Source organism: Pollicipes pollicipes, unplaced genomic scaffold (genome assembly GCF_011947565.3).
Source record: "Pollicipes pollicipes isolate AB1234 unplaced genomic scaffold, Ppol_2.1 Scaffold_1600;HRSCAF=1878_pilon_pilon_pilon, whole genome shotgun sequence".
NCBI lineage: Eukaryota > Metazoa > Arthropoda > Thecostraca > Pollicipedomorpha > Pollicipedidae > Pollicipes > Pollicipes pollicipes.
The window spans coordinates 3,180,908-3,192,692 of NW_023595962.1; positions in this window are offsets into that span (position 1 = coordinate 3,180,908).

Below are 11,785 nucleotides of genomic sequence, written 5' to 3' on the forward strand. Positions count from 1 at the left end.
CTGTTGAGTATCATGCGGCTGACGATGGGAAAACAGTGCAAGTCATCAATCCATGCGTTGAAATTATAATGAGCAGCACTGTGGGTTTAATCAAATTATAGCATAAAACGTGTACACAACATCATCTAAACCAGGTTTTTACTATGCGAAGGACTTCTGGCATAAGTGTTGTTGTTGCAAAAAGAGCATGTATAATTGGCTGCAAACCAATGATTTGTTCTAAACTTTAAGATAAGCCAAATGCACAGCGGGCTTATGGCCTCAAGATGTCTGCGGGTTATCTACAGCCGTAGATGGCTAGAACAATCCGTAGATGGCTAAAGGTCGTCAACTCGCCGTACATTTTGTTTTTTATGTTTAAAATATCCTGGCATGCAGTTGATCATGTGTGTTTTATTCCAATGTACACTCGGTTTAGTCCAGCCTTGCTCGAAGCGCCTGATGTTTTTTTCGGTGTTGCATAAAACGCCTAAAAATGACGTAACAGTCAGGGCCAATGACGTTTTAATTGGCCGGCGACCGAAAACGAAAACGAAAACGAAGACACTGATGTTATTTCAAGCAGTGTCTAAATGTTTAACCAAATAGCGTCGTAGCGGTAGTTCTGTGAACGCCATGCGAAACGCTGGCATTGTATAAAAGCTCTGATTTTGCATAACATAACAATATACCAAATGTCATATTGAGATATTCATCTTCAACTTCACGAACCCATACGAACTGAGTAGCCTGTAAGTAGGCAGGTAAAAGAATCAAGGCTTTTTAGAAAGACGGAGTGGAGCTTTTGGTACTGAGGTAGCCTGAAATTTGCCCGCAATATTCGCATTCGCCTACATGTCCTCAAATATACTGCTATTTGCCGCGTGCAGCAGCGTTATCAAGCGATATTTGATGGCTAGTGAAAAAGCCAATTTGGCATACATATTTATGGCACCACAAAAGTTAACTTAACGCAGATTAAACGTGAAAAGGTGGGTGGGTCAGCCAGCAATGTTTGAATAGTGTGGGAGAGGAGGCATGGCTACGTGCCCCCCCCCCCCTTCCCCCATTTCTATTTGTAATTTGTGAAACACGTTGCAAGTCGAACAACGAGTAAAAAGTAACAGAACATCTGTTTTTGATAAGAAAAGGTCGATATGTCAAGATGTAGTAAGCCAACCGTATATATATATATATATATATATATATATATATATATAATATACATATATGTGTAATATGTGTATGTATATATATATATATATATATATATATATATATATATTTATATATATATATGAATCCCGCCATGCATTTCTCGTCAAGATGACCTGGTCTTCTTACTATGAGAGACGAATGATAAATGCATGCACAGCGTTTTTTGCTGTAAATACATTCGAGGCATCACCAAGTCCTTGAACAAGGCATCGGCAATCGAAATCATTCAGCCCGTGTTGCAAATTAGCCCACAGAACCCGAACATTGCCTGACTGATAAGCAGCCACCTGCACAGGTGCTGTAAGGCCACCCATTTCATTTATTACATCCCACCACGCGGTGATGGTGGTGTTGGTGATGGTGATGCGGTGATGATGCGGTGAGCTGTCATATCGGTCCCATGAGCAGCCCCATGCGCGTGGTGTTTACTCCTCACTACGCCCCGCATAGGACAGCAACCGGCAGATGTGGGATGTGGTATCACCGCGCATGGGACTGATATGGCAGCCCGAGCTGCGGCTTCCTGCCGGCACGTTAGTACTCATCCGTTTTCCTTCGCTATTCTTTGTGCCTGGCATGGCTTTGGGGCTTCACATTATGTGCATGTTGGTGTCAGTTTCTCTCCAACTGAAGGCACTTGCAGTAGCTGTCCTTTTTGACACCGGTTTTGGAAATTTTCTATGAGATTTTGATTTGCTATCATGAGGAGTTTTTCAAGGTTGAAATTTCTGGGCCTCCTTGTACGCATAGCGCACGGTCTCCTGGTGTCCTTGTGATTGCTCAATAATGTCCTTGATTGAAAATTCACTGAACACAGGATCTCATCTGTGGTGTATCGTACTAGTCCTTCGACTTCGGTCTGTATGGTATGCTCAGTATCAACAATCACTTCTGCTTGGTTGCGTGCCGACACAGCAGCCCCCGTTCGTCCCCCAACCCCATCGGAAGGCGGATCATTCGCATCACCCCTCTTCGCAATCACCAACCTCCTCCTCGCTATCAGCAACCCCCCCCCCCCGCCCCTCCCTGCTTCTTCACCATCATCATCCCCCACCCCCCCCCCCCCTCCCTCTTCACCATCATCATCTGCCGTAAGCCTTGTGCTGTCAGCATTGATGCGCGCATTATCACGAGAAACCCAAATGTTCTGCACGTGCTGGGAACCATTTTCAGTAGTAATGGAGCTTCAGGAATGGAACGGGGCCAAAATCGGGTGTGCAGCTCTGAGGAGTTAACAGCCTTCTCCGCTCTCGCGACCTTCAAGAACACCATTGCAGCGAGCTTAGTCATTCCGTGCAGCGTGATCCTTTGATCTGGGTGGCTGCGCCGCCGCTGATGACATGCCTGATGATAATGAGCTCTGCCCGATACACGCCGAACATCCCATATCTACCGGCTGTCCTAATGGCTGTCCTGCCGGCATCTACCGGCTGTTCCACGCGGCGCGTTGTGTTGGAGCGAACACCGCGTGAATAGGATTGCTCACGCGCTAAGTTTCACGCCGGCAGCGACATCTGTGACGGGCAACTGTCAGGGATGGAAAGCACGCGCGCGCGCGCGCGCGCGCACACACACACACACACACACACACACACACACACACACACACACACACACACACACACACACACACACACACTCACACATATATATATACATATATATATATATATATATATATCTATATATATATATAATATATATATATATATATACATGTGTGTGTGTGTATGTGTGTGGTGTTGTGTGTGTGGTGTGTGTGTGTGTGGTGTGTGTGTGTGTGTGTGTGTGTGTTGTGGTTGTGTGTGTGTGTGTGTGTGTGTGTGTGTGTTGTGTGTGTATACTGCAGTCAAAATAGTGCCTGGTTCAGGACTTAACCCTGGGTTTTATCTCTCTTGTCGCAAGGTTGTTAACTGTGGTGGCAGATGGGCCCCCTGAAGCCGATGTACAACGTGAGATCGCGGGCATTTACACCCCTCTCGCTGACAAGATCGTCCCCAGCATGCTTCACCTTGGCTTAACGCGGCATTTTGACTTGTTTGATACCGCTAGTGTTTTCTCATCATTGCTGCAAAGCAGAGATTCATCAAGGTCATGTTTTTCCTATGTCTGATAATCCTATTCTGGCACGTGGACGTAATGGGCGTGATATTACTTTATTACTACGTTGAAAACAACGCGGAACGTATTGACAACGTTCATATTCAGAATGATAACACAAGGGTGCTGGCCATCGAACGTTTGTCAAAACGGCCGACACTCACCGGATCGCTCTTCGGCACGTTTACTTACCCATTTTTTAGTGTTCAGCTGCTCAATATCAACATCCACTCCCACCCTCCCTTTCGCCCGCATTTCAGCCCGAATCAGTTCGTCCATCATGATCGTTTACACCCGTTCCTTACGGGTGACGGGCGCGGCGCAGCGAGGGTGCAGAGGGGTCAGTTGCACTCCTCGCCTGCCGGAGGGTAGAAGGCAACTGTATTTTTCCGTCCTCCAACATTTTTGGGAGATCTTCTTTTTCGAAACTAAAGGCAATACAGCTACCCGTAGATTGCCAAAGTTCAGGTCAATGAGGCCCCCATAACTAATCTAAAGGATAATAAATTGGGCTCAAAAGACCCTATTCTACATCAATAGGTCCGTTTTTCTGGATCATAAGGTCACCTATGTACAAGACAGCCATGTCCTAGATAACCAGGCTCTATGGTATGTTAAGGAAGCCTCTTCGAGAGCTCAGAAGGCTCCTGTTATGGGTTAGAAGGCACCCTCTATATTCAAGGAGGCCTTTTCATGCATCAGATGGTCGCGGTTTCGGATCGGGACATCCTATTTAGGGATAACGAGGGTTTCTTGGCTAGATTTGGAGGCCCCTTTCGTAAATCGAAAGCACCCTGTTGCGGATTAGAAGGCCCATTATGCATAAGGAGGCCCTTTTCTAAAACAGGAGGCCCCACTTCTCGATTTTTGTAATTGCCGGCATGTATTCATTTAGCTATGATAAATGTAACGATTTAATAAGCAGGCGCATGCCCTCGGTGACCTTCAGCTGCTGCCCAGGAGACCTCCTCTCCCCCCCCCTCCCCCCCCCCTCGTGAGGAGCCCCGATTTGTCCAGGAGGCCCGTGGGAAATCCTGCCCCAAGCCCAAAATCCGTGGTGCGGCCCTTGACAAATGGAGTTGCTGCGAGCTGACTCGCTTTGCCACGCAAGGCATGGCGAGACGCAAACTCAGAGAACGATACTGGGTTAGAATTCAACTACAAACAGTTAGGGCGAAGCCAGGACGCATGTTGCATCATACATTAGTCAAAGAAACCCAACTTAACCAAACCAACTTAACCAACTAACACTGCCGCCTCCGTGGTCTAGGGGAAAGATGCTGGACTCGTAATCCAGTGGCACTGGGTACGAGTCCCAGAGTGGGTGCATTGTGTGACCCGACTGAAATGGAAAGGCCAGCTGGCAACTGGCCAACGAGGGTCAACCCGGGCCCGAGGCAGCCGTGTCGCAGCATTGTGCGGCACGTAAAACCCTCCGCGTTCCTGTCTGCCAAAAGGGCGGAGGCAAAATTAGCTGTTGAACTGGACAGCACACTTGGGTGGTGGGTTCGGGGTACACGCAACAAGCTATGCTTAGCAGGTACTCTGAATCTGAAGTCACCCATGCAAACCATTCGGAATAAATTTACAAAAAAACTTGAAATGACATGAAACATGACATGACAAAACATGGCAAAAAAACATGACAAGAAATGAACGTGAGGAAAACAGTTTGCTTTAAAGCCAAGTGCACCGGCAACGGGCAACATTGCTGCCACACATTATACACTGGAGGAGCTCTTCACGACCTCCCGCGTGAAAGCCAGCTGATTTATCTTCTTGTCGGAGCACGCAGTAGCGGTTTCTATGGCAGCATCTCCTTCTGCCACAGCGGAGGGGCATTTGAGGCGAAGACGTCGTCGAAAAAAGAGTTGGTAATTCACGGGCCTCTCGGTGCACTCCACCAGGTGTAGGAAGACAGCACCGTCAGGTCCCAGCGACTGGCTTCGGCTGCTGCCCTCCTCGCGGTTTGGCTTATGAGCGGGTAAGCACTGGATCGGGTTATAGCCGAATTCATCTCAGCTTTCCGTTCTGCACCGCTTGTGACAATGGTAGCTGAAGCAAGGCACCTCCTGTCCATCGATGCTTGGGTTTTGAGTCGAAGACACCCAGTTTGCAGGAGAAATCTGTTCTCTCTGTCACACAACGGCGGCACTTTGGCGATATGGCGCTGAGGTGGTAGGTGCTCATTGTCAGTCAGTGTATGTAAGGCTTGATTTGCATAAGCCTGTTCCGTTACATCGCTTTTGACACGAGAGATATTTCCGCAGTGTCTGACCTTCTCACAGCGCTTGTTGCTCTGCCAGGGAAGGAGGTGTAGCAGCCTGTGAATAGTAGGATCTGTAGGCGGCGTAATTGCCGAGTAGTTAGACGTTCGGCTCCACTTGGTCGGATCCTGGTTGTGCCTTGGTCCCAGAAAGCTTATTAGATCTCCGCAGTCGCTGGTGTTCCCGGAAAGAGCGCGCGACGACGTGCGCCGCCGTTCTTTTACAACAAAGAAAATGAAAAGCAGGATCTAAAAAACTGATTCAGCTTTTATTCCGGTGAGACGAAGTTGTTAGCTCCTTTTTATTATCCACTGAGCGCTGTTCATCAAAGTACTTTGCGAAACATTCAAGACGTTGTTTCGGCGGCATAACCTGGATGAGTGGGCAGCAAGGGTTGGTACCGAGTTCGAGCATAGGTTGACACCATTACCTGAGTCCATCGGTTCGCCGTGTGGCCTTCTGCTCTATTTAATATTTCATTGTTTATATTTTCAACATTTTTAGATATTCATTTTTATATGCTTTCATCTTTTTTATGTTCTAATGTTTTTATAGTTTCGCATTTTAATTGTTATGTTGTTATAATCCACATTACTGCATTTTCCGTATCATATTTTATATTCTATAACGGCTCTTTGAATGCTTTACCGACCGATTGTCGGCCTTTCCCTCCTCTCGACGGATCAGCGACGGTAACGTTCAGCCTCTGATGGATCAGCGACGGTAACGTTCAGCCTCTGATGGATCAGCGACGGTAACGTTCAGCTCTTCTTCACCGGCAGCGTCGTCACCATGAAGCTCTTTTTCATCAGCAGCGTCGTCACCATGAAGCTCTTCTTCGCTCGCAGCGTCGTCGCCATGAAGCCCTTCTTCACCGGCAGCGTCGTCGCCATGAATTTCCAAGGTGTCAGCTGTTTCCTCTACAAAGGGTCTGGTTCCAAAGCGTCGTCGTCTCCACACTTGAGATCAGACACCTGCCTGTACAACACCACGATCAGGTGGTAGAACGACCACGTCCGCAACTTCTTCACCGCTCTTTTCCAGTCAACCTGGAGTAGCCACCTCCACGAGACGCGAAGGTGCCCGTGGCAGGATCCCTGAATGGGAAGCTTCTGGCACTCAGCTGGGCGACGCCGAAACTTCCGAACAACTGCAGTCAAAAGTTTCGTCACCATGAGCGAACAGCATCGGAAGCATCTGAACATTGCATGTCCCTGGAAGACAGCCGAGCCTTAATCTCGTACTTACAGCGTCCTTCGGATAGAGGGCGGGGAGGAGCGGTGCCGAGGGGAGTAGCGGAAGGCAGCGGAGTGAGGTGCGGTGGAGTGGAGTGAGAGTGGAGGACGGCAGGCTGCCATGACCGTGTATTGTTTGATTTAACGTGCTGCGTTAGCTTCGCGTGACTAAACCCATTGCAATGAAGATTATTCCCAGAATGTGTAGCAGAAAGCGGTCCAATGCTCGCATTTGGACTCATTTAGCCCATTGGGAACTTGGCAAGCTCGTAATGCCAACGTCGTAAATGGAAATGAACCCGTCCAAGCGACGCCTGCAAGACCAGAGTCCTGAAATTGCTTTTCACTTTGGTGGAGATGATCTCATTATTTACAAAGAGGTGGAAAAGTTATGTAATTTCCGACACATTTACCGCCGCAAAAAGGGTCGGAGCATGCAATAGTTAACTGTTTACTAATTGTGCTCTATTCCTTCCTATTTCCAGCACTCAATCACTGTCCTGTATCCTGCCCAAGCACAAGTATTTCCTCCTCGTTCCAAACATCCTCACCATCCAGTATCTGCTGAAGATATGTTTATCGTGTGATAGTTACTCGCGATCGTTAGCATGTTTCCTTTATTTGAGTTGATAGAAAACACATCTCAGGTACCAAGTGACCTTTATGAGTTTCTCTCAGCCTATCTGTAAAGAAATCGGCACACACCGACGAAACCATGCTGTCGCGATCTCTACTCAGCAGACGTTGAATCAAGACAACAGTTTTTCACGACGTGGTATGGAATTCAAGAGAAATGTGGCTTTCAACAACTTTGATTGTTCGAGCTATGTAGAAAGAGCAGGATCCGTCCAAAAGGGGTTTCCCAACTGAATGAATCCTGAGCTCCAAACAGATGCCGACTTTTGCGCAGCACCCTCGCGAAAACCACTTCCACAGCGGATGTACAGCAATGCGGCACTCATCCCTCGTTGGGCGCGCGTTGGGACCAAAGCTGCCGGATTACTGCTTCTCAGCCAACTCAGCAAAAAAGGGATTACCGAACGAACCAGAAACGTGCCACAACCTCCCGTGCAACCATGCTGCTCATGATATTTGGAAAACCCATCCCCACCAACGATTAAGCAGTGACGTCGAAGCACTGCGCGAGCCATCAGTGTCAAAGGTCACAGTCGGAGGTCAGAGGTCTACTTCAATATGAGGTCCGGTTCGGCGCGTTGGTGGGACTGCGATACCGTCTCCGGGTATCTCCGTCGTTACTCAGCATTGGGCGATACACTTTGGGCAGAACTGAAAACCAGATAACATTCGCTCAGGTTCGCCATTGTCAATAGCACATACCGCTGGAGAGGAGGAAGGGGGGAGGGGGGGTTGCGAACCCTTTCCGTTGTCAGACTAAAGAAAACGTTGCAACCTCGCGGAAAAATTAAATGTAACTTGTTCTATACGAAATCCCGCGATTGGTAAAAAGTTTTAGGTCGCCAGGTTGTACATTGGTCCAGTCAGGTCAAGTCGAAGTTAAATTTTGTCTTGCACCTAGAACTTTTTCGGCTTCGCATGCTCATATGTGCAGAAACACGCATTGTGACGACACCAAACTCGTTATAGCTCCATCATAACTCCATCATAGGCGTATTTGTTGTCAAATTCTGAGCACAATAATATATGTGTTTTGAGTGTGTCATGTTCATGATATCGTTGATGAAACAACGTTGACCCGTCACGCAAGTCCGTGGAACTTTTGGCACCTAAAATCTTCTTTGGCACAAAGATGTCGGTTGCGACGAGAAACACCGCAACGCAACCGCCCATTGGGCACCTGTCTGGTTGTCACCCTCCACGTGCTGCTATTGACATGTCAGACCACGAGTCAAGATGGGCAGAGTTGAGACATAAGCATAACCACAAACTTGCATATCACCCACAGCCACACTCATGAACAATCACAACATAGTATGAACGCTGATGACGTATGCGACACAGGAAGTTTTTCGGCATCGGCAGATTCGGATGCCAAGATGGAGGTGCCGGAAATCGAACAGTGCTCAACATAAGGTGCCAAAACATAATTATTCCTTTAATGGAAACCCAACATTGGGATTAAAAATGTTGTGCATGCATTACCGCATTCTCAAGTTAGTTTTTTAGGCGATAGCTTATGGGAAGACATTCTAAATTTATTTCCGGGTGCTCTTGCAAGATATGTCTGAAAAGAAAAACATGACCCATAATTTGCATACGTAGTCAGTTTGAAATCAAGGAAGGTAGTTCTTTTCGTTCTTATAAGGGATTTCTTACCAAGGGCGAAATATTCGCAACAGAAGTAACGAGATTGACTGTTTACCTGAAACAGCCCTGGCTGCAAACGATGACACATATTTTGACATCATAGAAAATATTATACTTTTGAACTATCTCACGACGGTGAAAGGGAAAAATTGCCTGGAATGTGGGGACAAGACATCGACTTTCCTAAAACATTGATCCCAGGTACAAGCCTTGGTTTGAATACGGAAAGCCTCAGGTGCGTTTGAGTGGGCTTTTCGACGTAATTTTGCTTCCCACTTTTGGAGGACCCTAGTATCTCCGTTAATCTGGCAGCAATGTGGAAGTATCATTTTATTAGCGGTACAGCTGCTGAGCACTGAGGAAAAATACAGACTGCTCATATGTCGTCAAATGCAGGCTTATCTCCAGGTCTCTGTAGTCTTGCACAGGTCGGGGAGGGCCGTGAGGAATGTTGGGGTTTTCATCGTTGCCACATTTGTTGTTATGCTTTGATGCCTGCCCATGCAAGCATATGGCTAATTGCCATGCAGCCTAGAAGTCCAGCGCAAGCCCTGAACGAAAACATCTTAAGGCTGAAGAAAGGCTAAAAAATGCAACGTGGTTGGGTGTGGATTTGCACCCACGTTTTGGGATTTCAGGACACTGTGCAAGACGCCTGCCAGATTATAAAACACCATAATAATGGCTAGTAATATATAATATCTCAACTGTACGTCACAAGAGCAGAATGTACAAAGCGCATACCAACACTCCAAACCCCTGAAACATTCAGGATTCTTAACTCGTTTGAACCGCTGCGAAGCCTGTGGAAGCGATCGGAGAGAGTCCTCGCACTTCCTGGACACCGGCAGGGCGATGGGGGAAAGTGACATACAGGTGACAGGTGACAGTGCAGTCAAGTGACAACATTGGACATACAGTCCCAGGTGGACAACATTGGGCTTGAACGGGTCGAGAACGCCATAGCATGCGTTCACAGGATCCGGCCTTCGCAGTGACTCTGCTGGGTGTCGGCTACTGAATCCATGTTGAACGGGTCGAGAACGTCATAGCATGCGTTCACAGGATCCGGCCTTCGCAGTGACTCTGCTGGGTGTCGGCTACTGAATCCATGTTGAACGGGTCGAGAACGCCATAGCATGCGTTCACAGGATCCGGCCTTCGCAGTGACTCTCCTGGGTGTCGGCTACTGAATCCATGTTGAACGGGTCGAGAACGCCATAGCATGCGTTCACAGGATCCGGCCTTCGCAGTGACTCTCCTGGGTGTCGGCTACTGAATCCATGTTGAACGGGTCGAGAACGCCATAGCATGCGTTCACAGGATCCGGCCTTCGCAGTGACTCTGCTGGGTGTCGGCTACTGAATCCATGTTGAACGGGTCGAGAACGCCATAGCATGCGTTCACAGGATCCGGCCTTCGCAGTGACTCACCTGGGTGTCGGCTACTGAATCCATGTTGAACGGGTCGAGAACGTCATAGCATGCGTTCACAGGATCCGGCCTTCGCAGTGACTCACCTGGGTGTCGGCTACTGAATCCATGTTGAACGGGTCGAGAACGTCATAGCATGCGTTCACAGGATCCGGCCTTCGCAGTGACTCTCCTGGGTGTCGGCTACTGAATCCATGTTGAACGGGTCGAGAACGTCATAGCATGCGTTCACAGGATCCGGCCTTCGCAGTGACTCTCCTGGGTGTCGGCTACTGAATCCATGTTGAACGGGTCGAGAACGCCATAGCATGCGTTCACAGGATCCGGCCTTCGCAGTGACTCTGCTGGGTGTCGGCTACTGAATCCATGTTGAACGGGTCGAGAACGCCATAGCATGCGTTCACAGGATCCGGCCTTCGCAGTGACTCACCTGGGTGTCGGCTACTGAATCCATGTTGAACGGGTCGAGAACGTCATAGCATGCGTTCACAGGATCCGGCCTTCGCAGTGACTCACCTGGGTGTCGGCTACTGAATCCATGTTGAACGGGTCGAGAACGTCATAGCATGCGTTCACAGGATCCGGCCTTCGCAGTGACTCTCCTGGGTGTCGCCTACTGAATCCATGTTGAACGGGTCGAGAACGTCATAGCATGCGTTCACAGGATCCGGCCTTCGCAGTGACTCTCCTGGGTGTCGGCTACTGAATCCATGTTGAACGGGTCGAGAACGTCATAGCATGCGTTCACAGGATCCGGCCTTCGCAGTGACTCTCCTGGGTGTCGGCTACTGAATCCATGTTGAACGGGTCGAGAACGCCATAGCATGCGTTCACAGGATCCGGCCTTCGCAGTGACTCTCCTGGGTGTCGGCTACTGAATCCATGTTGAACGGGTCGAGAACGTCATAGCATGCGTTCACAGGATCCGGCCTTCGCAGTGACTCTCCTGGGTGTCGGCTACTGAATCCATGGATCTGTCTCATATCCGCCAGCCGTCATTGCCGGCACAGGTACGTCAGCACAGTCAGCTTGTTTGTCAGCCGCTAGATCTTCCTGATGTGAACCCATGAAACGTCTCAGGCGTTTACAGAGGGCGGCGAGCTGCTGTTCAAATTCCGACGTTATGGGGATGGGAGTAAGCTCCCATTGAGGCTTTGGGAGTGCCCAGTGTTGTTCAGGTTTGTTTTGAAGACGCGATGTTGTGAGGTAGTTCTACTAGGGCCTGAAAGAGCCATGATATAGGGAGTGGTCTAAGGACTAGACTATG